The sequence below is a fragment of the Euphorbia lathyris genome, chromosome 2, assembly GCF_963576675.1.
Source record: "Euphorbia lathyris chromosome 2, ddEupLath1.1, whole genome shotgun sequence".
In the NCBI taxonomy this organism is placed as follows: Eukaryota; Viridiplantae; Streptophyta; class Magnoliopsida; order Malpighiales; family Euphorbiaceae; genus Euphorbia; species Euphorbia lathyris.
Window position 1 is genome coordinate 10,066,476 of NC_088911.1, and position 13,716 is coordinate 10,080,191.

The following is a 13,716-nucleotide window of genomic DNA, read 5'->3' on the forward strand; positions in this document are numbered from 1 at the left end:
TTCTCTTCCGACTTTTAGCTGAAAAATAAGTCATTCTTTACTTAGCTGTGGTTTTTTCTTTATTGAATAAATTTTTTTTATTAATCTATTACTATGGTATTGATAACAACCCAAATTATTCTAGAATGAGGAATAAAGGAAAAATTAATAGAAACAATGGTAAACCATTATTCCTTATAAAAGTGGGATTTATGCATGATTAATATGAAATTAATGCAGGATTAATGCATTGGTGAATATGCAAATAATGAAGAAAAAGGAATGAGTCTCTAGCATTATGCCACGTCGTGTGGACCATGACGAGACACGTCATAACAAGATACGTCAGATGAGAGTGAATAATGGAGACCCGCCATAGTTCTCAATGAGAGCATACATACGCCTCGACGGTTCTAAGAATACCAAAAGGCGCACTTGTAACCATCCATGAAGGGGAATAAATACAATTAAATGGCAATTAATAGCCATTAATAAAGAGATCAGTATCCGCCAGGCCATGAATGATAAATCATAGATCGAACTGACGAATTAGAAAAATTGGGTGCTATCGTATAGCTTTGTACCGGCTAAGTTCACGAGTTGGAGATAAGCGGACTTGAACCGCTGACATCCGCCATAGGGTAAACCACCGCCTCTCGGGCCCCCGGATGATTCTACCATAGAGGCCAATGATAGACAATAACACCCCCCCCCCCCCCCGAACACAGCTTACAACTTTCATCGTACTGTGCTCTCCAAAGAGCAACTCTTCTCAAAATCTAAAGGGAACATAAGGAAGTTTCTTGAGACGGATCCATCCAGGGGTTTCTAAACTGTTATCAAGGAGAAACATCCGACATTAATGATACTAACAACTCCATTAATACTAAAACCATCAAATATAACTAAAGTAACATCAAAACCCACATTGAAGGACAATAAAGGGGATTAATGCGATTATTACAGAATTGCATATAAATACTCCAGCTTCTTGGGATCAAAGGTACACACACACATTATTCTAACCTTATTTTATGATTACTGACTTTGGCATGGAAGTGTCCCCGTTCGATCTCAACGGTGCCTCACAGGGATGTGCTCCGATCAAGGATTTTTTCACAAGTTATCAGGTATGTTTGATCATGTCTCTTTTATTTGAATTTTTTTGTTCTTTTTTGTATTTCTCCCAATATGGGTGGCTGTGGGCTCTCTCCTATATAGGTGATTGTAGTTTGTCTCCCTAGATGGATGCTATTATGTTTTATTTTATGGAAAAATATAAGAGTTTTGTGTACCATCACATATATCGAGCCCATTGAAAGATTATGAAAAAAAGACTCTTATATTGATTCTGGGTGGAGTTTGTTTCTCGTTTTTGTGCAAAAATAGTTTCAAACATTGTCTACTATTGCTCTATCATAATCTATGATATTGAAGATGCAAATTCAATCGCCTCTGATGTACTTCTAGATTCTAATTTTTTAATTACTTATGTCGAGATGTACTATTCTTTCTATGAATGAAACAATTACATTTTTTCTAAAAAAACAAAACTATCACATCAGACATTCACTAAATATCTTAGATATAATTGATGTTTAGAATGTCACAAGTGATAATTAAATAAAGGTCAAACTAGTTGATAACATGTGAATTAATATCAGTACACTCATCCTATATGGACAAGAACAACTGGAACATTGTAAGCCTTCATATTCAACTAATACAGGGATATCGCCTTTCTCTGACACGTCAACCAATTGGAAGATCTCCACATTCAACTCGGACTATATTCCGTCGGATTTGTCTAGAATTAATGAAATTTGGAGAAAGTAGGATACAACTTGTCTAAATCAAGTCCAACTGTCATCCTAGGAATATAAGGACACTGATTCCCTAGAAATCACATTAACAAGGTACTACACACCTTCTATACAATTATTCTCAATTGTTTAATACTTCACCTTATACATCTCTAACTTAGGCATCAAAGTAAAGTCATCAGTCAACGGCCTCGTGATAGCTCCCATTTGTATAGTCTTTTTAGGATCATTTTAGATCGTTTTTGCTATGTTTCTGTTCAATTATATTATCGTTTTGTTGGTTTTTGGTTGATATTAGTAATTTCCGTTATTTATTGCATTTTTTGTGTTTTCAGGGATTTTTGGGGCTATTTTAGCGTTTCCGAGTCAAACCCGAGCCAATGGAATACTTTCAGACTATAAAGGACCTTCGGAGCACTTTTGGGATTCATCAGGGACTATTAGAGTGAATTTCGGAAGTCCAGGGACCTACAAGGAGAGAAGCCAGAGAATGCTGCCCCATTTGGAGCCTGTCTCGTCGAGACAATGCCTGTCTCGTTGAGACAGGCCCTCATCTCGTCGAGACACAGCCTGTCTCGACGAGACGAGGCGGTATCGATGGTTCCGAAAAGGAACCATCGCATGGTGTCTCGGCGAGACGCCTAGTGTCTCGCCGAGACACCATGTCGTCTCGTCGAGACCCCTTTGGTCTCGATGAGACGAGACACTGAGGAGCAATTCTCCAGCGTCCTCTTACCTTTTAAACGCGAATTTGGCTTTGAAAAATACCTAAAATATACCTAAAAATACCTAAAATATCCCTAACCTTGTTTACACTATAAATAGGAGCCATCTTCTCCTTTGTTAGGGTTACCATCTTTTTTTCTCCTTATTCCTTTCCTTCCTTCTCCCCTTTTCTCTACATGAGATTGAGATAATTTAGTTTTCTTTGATTGTAATTGCTTTTGACTTATTGAAGATTGGTAGAGGAGATTTCTCTCCCCATTTTGTAATCAGAATCAGACAAATTCGGGTTTTAGATTTCTAATTCCTTAAACTGTCTCTTACTCTTTGCTTATTCAAATTAATTATGATTGTTGTTGATAATTTGTGCTTTAATTATTTGGTTAGTTTAATTATGAACTAATCCCCATCCAATCTGGGATGGGGATGAGATTGATTGCGTAACCATGTATGATTAGGGATTTAGATGTACGGAATTGTTTCCAATTGATTAGATTATGCATGCTTAATGTCCTAGGTTTATCAGAAATAGGATCATTGCTAGAATGAGATTCGATGATGATCAACTAGCCTGACATTGCTGAACCTAATGCCTTGAGTCTGACAAATATAGGATTGCAGATAGGTAGTTACCTGACCAATGAACTACCTAATCCAAATTAGCATAATCTGACCTCGCTAGAGACCACTAGGAGTGCGGACTAGTCGCTGGGCTACGGCTTTAGCCTTAATCACCACAGAACCTAATGCTTTGCATGACCTAGGTTATATTCCTAATCAAGCCGTCAACCGAATGCATGTGAATAGGCCACATGAAATTGGCCATCTTCATTTGGTTAATTAGGTGATTACCGTCAATTATCATTAGGATATACCCCTGAATCCCAATAAATCATACATGGAATCCAATTAAGAGAATCCCCATCTTAGATTGTTTCATCAATTAATTCGAATCCTACCATTCAATCGCTTTTATCTTTTATTTTAGAAATTTACCTCTTTAATCACTCCACATCATATTCAACCTTCCGAACAATTGTGTTTCCTACCTCAGGTCGACTAGTTGTGAAAGATAGTCCTTGTGGTTCGATCTTGTGCTTAAGCACTATATTACTTGTTGTGATAGGATACACTTGTCCTATTTATTTCTATATATTTTACGAGCATCAAGTTTTTGGCGCCATTGCCGGGGACTATTTTTGTTTATAACTAGTTTACTCTTTGTGAAAAGTTGATATAATTGTTTGGAATTCCAAGAACCGAGGTTCTAGGGATCACTCATCATTGCATCTTGATTCTTAAGTTGATATTGTTCTTGCAGGACGTGAAAGGAGGACTGATAGGGGTCAAAAAACCCTATCTTTGGGTACGGTTTTAGGACGGGTTTTAGCGTTATTTAGTTAATAAGCGAGCAATTCTCGCATTTAAATGCTTTTGTGTGAGTTAGTTAGAAATTGGAAACGTTTTATTTACTTTTCGTTGTTTAGGCTCGTTTTATGATCAATTTAGGCAAATACGGCCAAAATGGCATGCATATTATAATTCCGTTATCTTTTGAAGCTAATTGATCCGTCAAAAGTCGCACCAAACGAAGCGTTTGCTCAAATAAGCGATTGGCGGGTCAATTTAGCCCTTGGACTAATGTTGTTTGGAGTTTATGTGCGTGTGCAGGTTAAAACATGATCAATTTCAGGCAAAAATCGAGTCTCGGGGACCCCCGGCAGTCGCTCGGCGAATAGAGCATCGGCGCGCAGCCCAGGCACTGCCCAGGCACCGCCCAGGCACTGCCCAGGCACCGCCCAGGCACTGCCCAGGCACCGCCCAGGCACTGCCCAAGCACTGTGCCTACTCGCCGAGCAGGCCACCAGAGGCCTGCTCGGGCGAGCAGGATGCCTACTCGCCGAGCAGGTCGCCAGAGGCCTACTCGCCGAGCAGGGCGCTGCTCGTCGCGAGTAGCCCTGCTCGCCGAGCAGACCTGCGGGAATTGGTCAAAAAGACCAATTCCGCCCCCACGAAGCCACGATGGACCCCACGACTTCCTACACCAATAAGGACACGAAAATAGGTCAAAAAGAGGGCCGAGCCACACCTATAAATAGAGTTTTTCCAATGTAAATTAGATATCTTTCAATTTTGTAAATTATCTTAGCTTTCCCCTTGTAATTCCTCTCCATCTCCTCCATCTTCTTCGACTTCCATTGAAGCTCCTTCAAAGCTTTTTCTCGAGGAATTATCAAGGTCCATCCTTAAGATTAAGTCGCCGGCTGCAGAGTAAAGAGGTTCCCTGAAAGGGATTTTTGTATCTCCTTTTATCTTTCCTTGTTTGTACTCTTTGATACAGTTGCCGAACTTGACTTATTGTATCTTGTGACATTTATCTTCGCCTTTAATAATAATTTAGCTCTTGTTTTGTTCTATGATTATTTGTCTAATCTCTGTCTTACGCTTTATTCAATTGGTTTAACTCATTCAAAAGCCCCAAAATCTAGTAGGCACATATTGCGAGCTGAATCTGACCTAGTCAGAGCCTAGGAGATTGACGACCTCTTAGTTGATTAAGCGCCAATTTACTGAGCCTTAGACCTAGTTTCGGCCTTAGGGAATCACGCGCTAGGAACTTCAGGAGGGTAAGTAGGGTTAATCGCCTTGAATACAAGTGACTCAGATTAGGTTTTTATTCAATAGACTTAATAATCTATCTTCATTATTATCGTTCATACCATGTTCCTTCGGATAATTGCATTAGTGAAAGATCAATTAGGGGTAGTTTAACTTAATTAGGCATAGAATAACTTAGTTAGAATCAGATAACTTAGCTAGGATTAGTATAATTCAACCTAGGAGTAGATTAACTTAAGCAAAACAAACTCAAAACCCCCCTAAGCCTAGATAACATCCGAGATTGAGTAGCTCGGTACTTGCAGAAATAAATCCTGTGGACGATAACCTGGACTTAAACCAGAAATTTATTACTTGATAACGACGGGGTACACTTATCCCTTAGTGAGTTCTCATCTAACCTTAGGTGAGGGCGCATCAAGTTTTTGGCACCGTTGCCGGGGATTTATTTCTTCTGCAATATCGAACCAAAGGTCGATTTGTTAGTTTAGGCATTCATTGTAAATATCTTTGTTTATATCGTCTATACTTGTTGATATATAATTTCTTTATACTTTTCTATACTTGTTAATATCTGTATACTGTTACTTATCAACCTTTGTGCTAGAACTTCACTTTTTCTCAGCATTCTCTGATCAATGAATTGGCAAGAAAAAGTCGAGTGGCAAGCTCAAAAGTTTACTATCCCATCAAGACAATACATTCATGCCCTGGAGAATGAGGCTCCCAATCCCTCCATGGCCGACTTAAATGAGAAAATGGATATCTTAATGGCGAAACTGAGCCTCAACACCAATGAAAATGTAAGTTTTGTGGGTAATCACCAAAGGTATAATTCTGACCCCAATTCTTACAGCTTTTATGGTAGTGATTGGAGGAGACCTCAACACTCAAATCTATCCTACAGGAACCCTAACATGTTGAGGCCTCCAAATAGGTTTGTTGATGAGCACAGGGAAAACGAATTGGGAATGTTCCCTTACGAACAAGCAAGCCAAGTTCCTCCACAACCCTCTAGCTCACGAGATGAGGTGCTATCCCTTTTGAAAGGAATATCAACCCGACTTACAATCAATGAGGAGGTTTGCACGGACTTGAGCAACCAATTGGCTCAAATAAACCATGAGATGCAAAAGCAATCCCGAGATGCTCTCCCAGGCATAAAGGAAAACATAGAAATCCCACAAAGGGAATCAGCTCAAACCATCTCTTTGAGGAATGACAAAAAGGTAGAACCAAGTCCACTATCACATGCATCACTCGAGGTAAGTGAAGAACCGGAAGCGGTAAGCAACCCCGGTTCAAAATCTGAAATTCTAAATCATGTGATAGAAATAAACGATCAAATCGAAGCTTGTGTATATCAACTACCTTTTCCTCAAAAGTTCGAAAAGTTTGGATTTACTCCTTGTTCATAAGTTTTCATTCTCTTCGACCTACCCAGAGAATCCAAAAGGGAGTAAACCAAACTTTTTCATAATATGTTTAAATTCGGCCTCCTACTTTCATTAAACTTATTTGAGGCTTTTAATCCGTTTTGTAGGTACGGGTTATTTGTTAAGGAGTTCGAGTTCCTAACGCGAGTAGAAGCATACACCTAGGCGGGAATTCTATGTCGAGCTCACCGACTATAACGTAGCGCTTCTTGGGAGGCAACCCAAGTTTTAATAAAACTTTTCAGGTTTATTTTATTTAGATTATACATTGATTTTTTAGTTTAGTCTTTTTAGTTTTATTTTACGTTTTTTTTTTAAAAATGTTCGTTTAAAAAAAAACAAACAAATAAATAAATAAATATTTTTTTAGTTGTTTAGTTTTCTTTTCTTTTATTTTATTTTATTTTTATTTTAAAGTTTTCAGGTTTAAAAATAAAATTTATTATATATATATATATATATATATATATATTGGCCCAGGAGGCCCAGCTCGCCGAGTTGGGCACTCCAGCTCGGGCGAGCTGGGCACTGCCGCCCAGCTCGGCGAGCAGGGCCCTGCTCGGCGCGAGCTGGGCGCTGGCGCCCAGCCCGCCGCTGGGAGCCTACTCGTCGAGCAGCTCGCCCTGCTCGGCGAGCAGACCTGCGGGAATTGGTCAAAAAGACCAATTCCGCCCCCACGACTCCACGACCAGCCCCACGACTTCCTACCTGCATAAGGACACGAAATAGGTCAAGAAAAGGGCCCGAGCCGCGCCTATAAATAGGATTTTTCCAATGTAAATTAGGCATCTTTTCATTAATTGTAATTTACTTTAGCTTTCCCCTTGAAGTTCCTCTCCATCTCCTCCATCTTCTTCAACCTCCATTGAAGCTCCTTCAAAGCTGTTCACCGAGGAATATTCAAGGTCCGTCCTTAAGACCTAGGAAGCCGGCTACAGAGTAGACAGGTTCCCTGAAAGGGATTTTTGTATCTCCTTTTATCTTTCCTTGTTTGTACTCTTTGATACAGTCTATGAATCCTAGGCTAATTGTATCCTGTGACATTGTTCTTCGCCTTTAATAATATTTTAGCTCTTATTTTGTTCTATGATTATTTGCTTAATCTTTGTCTTACGCTTTATTCAATTGGTTTAACTCATTCAAAAGCCCCAAAATCTATTAGGCACATATTGTGAGCTGAATCTGACCTAGTCAGAGCCTAGGAGATTGACGACCTCTTAGTTGATTAAGCCCAAATTGCTGAGCCTTAGACCTAGTTTCGGCCTTACAAGGGAATCACGCACTAGGAACTTCAGGAGGGTAAGTAGGGTTAATCGCCTTGAATACAAGTGACTTAGATTAGGTTTTTAATCAATAGACCTAATAATCTATCTTCATTATTATCGTTCATACCATGTTCCTTCGGGTAATTGCATTAGTGAAAGATCACCTAGGAGTAGTATAACTTAATTAGGAGTAGTTTAACTTAATTAGGCGTATAATAACTTAGCTAAGAATAGCGTAATTCAACCTAGGAGTAGATTAACTTAAACAAACAAACTCAAAACCCACAAAGCCTAGATAACACCTGAGACCAAGTAGCTCGATACTTGTGGTAAATAAGTCCTGTGGATTCGATACCTGGACTTTCCAGATTTATTACTTGATAACAACGGGGTACACTTATCCCTTAGTGAGCCTTACGGTACCGAACGCCGTGAGGTGCATCAAGTTTTTGGTGCCGTTGCCGGGGATTTATTTCTTCTGCAATATCGAACCGAAGGTTGATTTGTTAGTTTAGGCATTCGTTGTGAATACCCTTGTTTATATCGTTTATATCGTTCATACTTATACTTGTTCATATTCATACTTGCATATACAAATACTTGTTGATATATTACTTCATTCCTGTAACATTACTTGTACTTATAAAAATCGTTCTTCCAGCAATTATGGACAACAGAGCTCCAAAACCGTCCATGAACGATCTCAACACAAAAATTGATTTTCTTGTGGCTTCATACAGCCGTGATAGCCAAACAAGGACACCGTTTTGCGTAAGATGTGGCCAGAATCACTCCGGTGAGGTATACCACGTCAACTACTACGTACCTAGAGGTGAGAATGTAAGTTACTTGGGTAATCGTCAAAGGTATAATTCTGAACCCCCAACTTATAACTTTTACGATCAAGAGCATACACGATATCCACCGGTGCCCTACGTGGCACCCATGGGTACCCTTCCATGTCCCCCTTCTAATTCTGATTTTTATGGCAGGCAAACAAAGTGTTCAAAAGGAATAATGACCCTCTTAAGAGAGATATCCGTCCAACTAGCAGCCAACGAGGAGGCATGTAGGACCCTGAGCAACCAACTCGTCGCAATCAGACAGGAAGAAAGGGAATGCCAAGAGGTTTTCCTCTCACAAGAGGAAACGGTTCAAGCCATCACCCTAAGGAGCGGTAAGGAAGTGGACACACTCGTGGCACCTCAATCGCATACACAACCATCACCGCAGGTAAGTAGGGAACCGGAAGTGGTAAGCAACCCCGGTCCCGTATCTGAAACTCCAGCTCCTGAAGTAGCTGTAGAAAAAGTAGTTAGGCCTTATGTACCAAAACTGCCATTCCCTCAGAAACAGAAAAAGGCCAACTTAGATAAGAAATTTGCTCGGTTTTCAGAAATCCTTAGTAGATTAGAAATCAATATTCCATTAATGGAAGCACTAGAGGAAATGCCGAACTATGCAAAATTTCTTAAAGACATGTTGTCGAAAATGAAAAAGTTTGGGGAAAATGAGATAGTGGCGTTAACAGAGCAATGCTCGGCTATAATCACTCATAAATTGCCCCCCAAGCTTAAAGATCAAGGGAGCTTTACCATCCCGTGTAGGATAGGCAACATGCACATAGATAGGGCATTATGTGATTTAGGAGCAAGTATTAATCTTATGCCTTTATCAATTTTCAGGAAATTGGGACTCGGAGAGCCTAAACCAACAAACATGACACTGCAGCTAGCGGACAGGTCAATCGCACGGCCTAGAGGCATAGTTGAAGATGTATTGGTGAAGGTGGACAAACTGATCTTCCCGGTCGATTTTGTGGTCCTCGACATGGAAGAAGATGACTCCGTCCCCTTTCTTCTTGGGAGACCGTTCCTTGCAACCGATAGGACATTGATAGACGTCCACGGAGGTAAATTGGTCCTAAGGGTGCAGGACGAAGAGGTAACATTTAACGTTTACAAGTCTATGAAATTTCCTCAAGAGCGTTCCAAAAGCTGTAATTTTATGGATGCATTAATAGATGAATGTCTTGAGGAAGTTGACCTTAATATAACAAATACCTCTTTAGAACTCGGTCTAGGCGGTGAGGAATGTGAAAACTCGAATGAACCATTTGAAGACCTCCCACTTGAAAAATGTTATTGGGTCAAGGGTCGAAAAGAGGACCTTGATCGTGAGATCAAACCTAAACCCAAAACCTCGCTAGAGGAGCCTCCAGAATTGGAGCTTAAGCCCTTGCCCAACAATCTGAAATATGTTTTTCTTCAACCTCCCACAGATTTACCCGTTATTATTTCTTCTTTGTTGACAGTTGAACAGGAAGAAAGATTGGTGGAGGTGCTGAAGCAGCATAAAGGGGCCTTTGGATGGTCAATCCACGACATCAAAGGCATCGACCCCAAAATCTGCACGCATAGGATTTTCCTTGAGGAAGAGATTAAGCCATCTGCCCAACCTCAACGACGGCTCAACCCTAACATGAAAGAGGTGGTAAAAGCCGAGGTTATAAAACTCCTCGACGCAGGTATCATCTTTCCAATTTCTGATAGCCAATGGGTAAGCCCGGTTCAGTGTGTGCCCAAAAAAGGGGGAACAACGGTAATGGAAAATGAAAAAGGGGAATTAATCCCAACTAGAAAGGTTACGGGTTGGCGTGTATGCATAGATTATAGGAAATTAAACGAGGCCACCCGTAAAGACCAATTTCCCTTACCATTTATTGATCCAATGTTGGAACGGTTGGCAGGGCACGAATTTTTCTATACTTTAGATGGGCTATCCGGTTATATGCAAATTCCTGTGGACCCTTTAGATCAAGAGAAAACCACATTCACTTGTCCCTATGGAACTTTCGCATATAGGCGGATGCCTTTCGGATTATGTAATGCCCCTGCCACATTCCAACGCTGTATGATGGCTATGTTTTCTGACATGGTCGAAGAGTTCCTAGAAATTTTCATGGATGATTTTAATGTTGTAGGACCTACTTTTGATCAGTGTCTTGAAAACTTGGACCGAATCTTAGAACGTTGTGAAGACAAGAACTTGGCACGTAATTGGGAAAAGTGCCAGTTTATGGTCCAAAACTGCATAGTGTTAGGACACAAGGTGTCGGGAAAGGGGATCGAGGTCGATCCGGTAAAAATTGAGGTGATTGAAAAACTGCCTCCTCCTACCAGTGTAAAATTATTTAGGAGCTTTCTAGGACATGCGGGGTTTTATAGAAGGTTCATAAAGGATTTTTCAAAAATCACTAAACCCCTCACTCAATTATTATTGAAAGATGCTGATTTTAATTTCAATGAAGAATGTATGTCTGCATTTAAATTATTGAAAAAGAAATTAATCGAAGCACCTATTATGGTAAGTCCGGATTGGTCCCTTCCCTTTGAATTGATGTGCGATGCCAGCGATTTAGCTGTAGGAGCCTGTCTTGGGCAGAGGGTGGATAAAATTTTTCGCCCAATCTTTTATGCTAGCAAAACCTTAAATGATGCACAACAGAATTATTCAATAACTGAAAAGGAATTGCTAGTCGTGGTTTTTGCCTTTGACAAATTTAGATCTTATTTGGTGCTATCTAAAGTAATTGTTTTTACTGACCATGCAACTTTAAGATATTTGATGAGCAAGCAAGATGCAAAACCTAGGCTGATCCATTGGATCTTACTACTCCAAGAATTTGACATCGAGATCAGAGATAAGAAAGGCGTGGAAAACGTGATAGCAGACCACCTATCCAGGTTAGAGTCAGATCAGCAAGCCTTAGAACATGAGACAATCAATGAGGTATTCCCGGACGAAACATTATATTCGGTACGAACTCTCCCCTGGTTTGCAGATATCGCGAACTACAAAGTCGGTAACATTCTTTTCCCTGATTTAGATGCAAGCAAAAAACGTAAGTTTATGTTTGAAAACAAACAATATTTTTGGGAAGAACCATATTTGTTTCGATTCTGCACTGATGGCATAATTAGGAGATGTATACCTAAAGAGGAGGTAGATTCAGTGATTAATATGTGTCATTCTAGGGAACTAGGCGGTCACTTCGGGCCAGATAGGACAGTGGCAAAAATCCTCCAAAGTGGGTTTTGGTGGCCACAAATGCATAATGATGTTAGTAACTATATTAAATACTGTGATGCATGTCAGAGAGTAGGGAATATCTCTAGGAGGAATGAGATGCTTCAACAGGGCATACTCGTGTGTGAGCTATTTGATGTTTGGGGCATAGATTTTATGGGACCTTTCCCCATGTCACACAACAACCAATACATTCTTGTGGCGGTTGACTATGTTTCCAAATGGGTAGAAGCAGAAGCTCTACCCACAAATGATGCTCGAATGGTGATGAAATTTTTGAAAAAGAATATTTTCACCAGATTTGGCACCCCCCGGGCCATCATCAGTGATGGGGGGTCCCATTTCTGCAATAGACAATTTGACACGTTGCTCCAAAAGTATGGCGTAGCTCATAGGGTTGCAACACCCTACCACCCTCAAACGAGTGGTCAAGTAGAAGTGTCGAATAGAGAGCTGAAACGTATTCTTGAGAAAACAGTAGGGAATGCTAGGAAAGACTGGAGCCTTAAGCTGGATGATGCCCTTTGGGCGTACCGGACAGCTTTTAAGACTCCCATAGGAATGTCCCCCTATCGTTTGGTTTTCGGTAAATCTTGTCACCTACCTGTTGAATTAGAACATAAGGCATACTGGGCATTGAAATATCTAAATTTTGACCCTAAGCTTTCAAGTGAACTACGGTTAACTCAGCTGCACAAACTGGATGAGCTCCGGTACAATTCCTACGAGAACGCCAAGCTATACAAAGAGCGGACCAAAAGGGTGCATGATAGGAAAATACAAAAGAAAACCTTTCAAATAGGCGATCAAGTACTTTTATACAACTCCCGATTGAGATTCTTCCCTGGCAAGCTCAAAAGTAGATGGTATGGGCCATTCTTAGTCATCAACGCGCACCCCTCCGGAATGGTTGAAATCGAGGGGAAGGATGGGATCACCCAGAAAGTAAACGGGCACCGTCTTAAGATTTATCTTGGCAAAGATAATTCGGACGTGCAAGTTCTGCGCCTGCAGACAATCACATATCCCCCGGCCGATCAGTAAGTTGTCTTCCCCACCCTAACTTTTTACACTTGTTCTTTATGGTTTGTGATGCAATGTTGGAACTTATTGCATATTTTTAGTGTGAGGATGAGGGGTAGACAAACTTACAAAAAAATTGTATAATTTTTAAATTTTTGTTGCGTGGTGTCTAGTTTAGTTTTGCGTTTTTCGGGTTTTATTTATGTTTTGCATGTTTAGGACCTAAAACCGTGAACCTCCTTCGAATCTAAACTTCGTTATTTGTCCTTGAGGGCTGAGAACCGAATCTAAGATTGCATGACAACTAGTTTAGGTGTAGGACACAATCCTTGTATCTGTAAAAGCATGAGCTAAAGTTTGCATTTAGACCCTACTTTTGAAGAAATGCTAAAATCATTACTTAGGTAGATAACTTAAGAATTGAAGGCATATGATGTTAAACTTGAGTTTGGGGAGAACTAGTAAACACGAAAATTGAAACCCAAAGAATCGTGAGTTGAATTTGAGCCCAAGAGCGAACATCAAAAAGCTCTTTTTCTTGACATTTTTGTGTGAATGCTTTGACTTGTGGAAAGATTACAGATTTTGCACCTAATACTGTGTTGAACCTACATGCAATGATTTGAGATGATAAACGATGAATCAGCCTCATTAGAATTAACCCTTTTCTTTACCTTATTTTCTCTTTTTCATCCACTCTAGGAAGCCCCTTTGAGCCTATATTTTTGTAGTTTGTAGATTTTTTCTTTCGTCCTAACC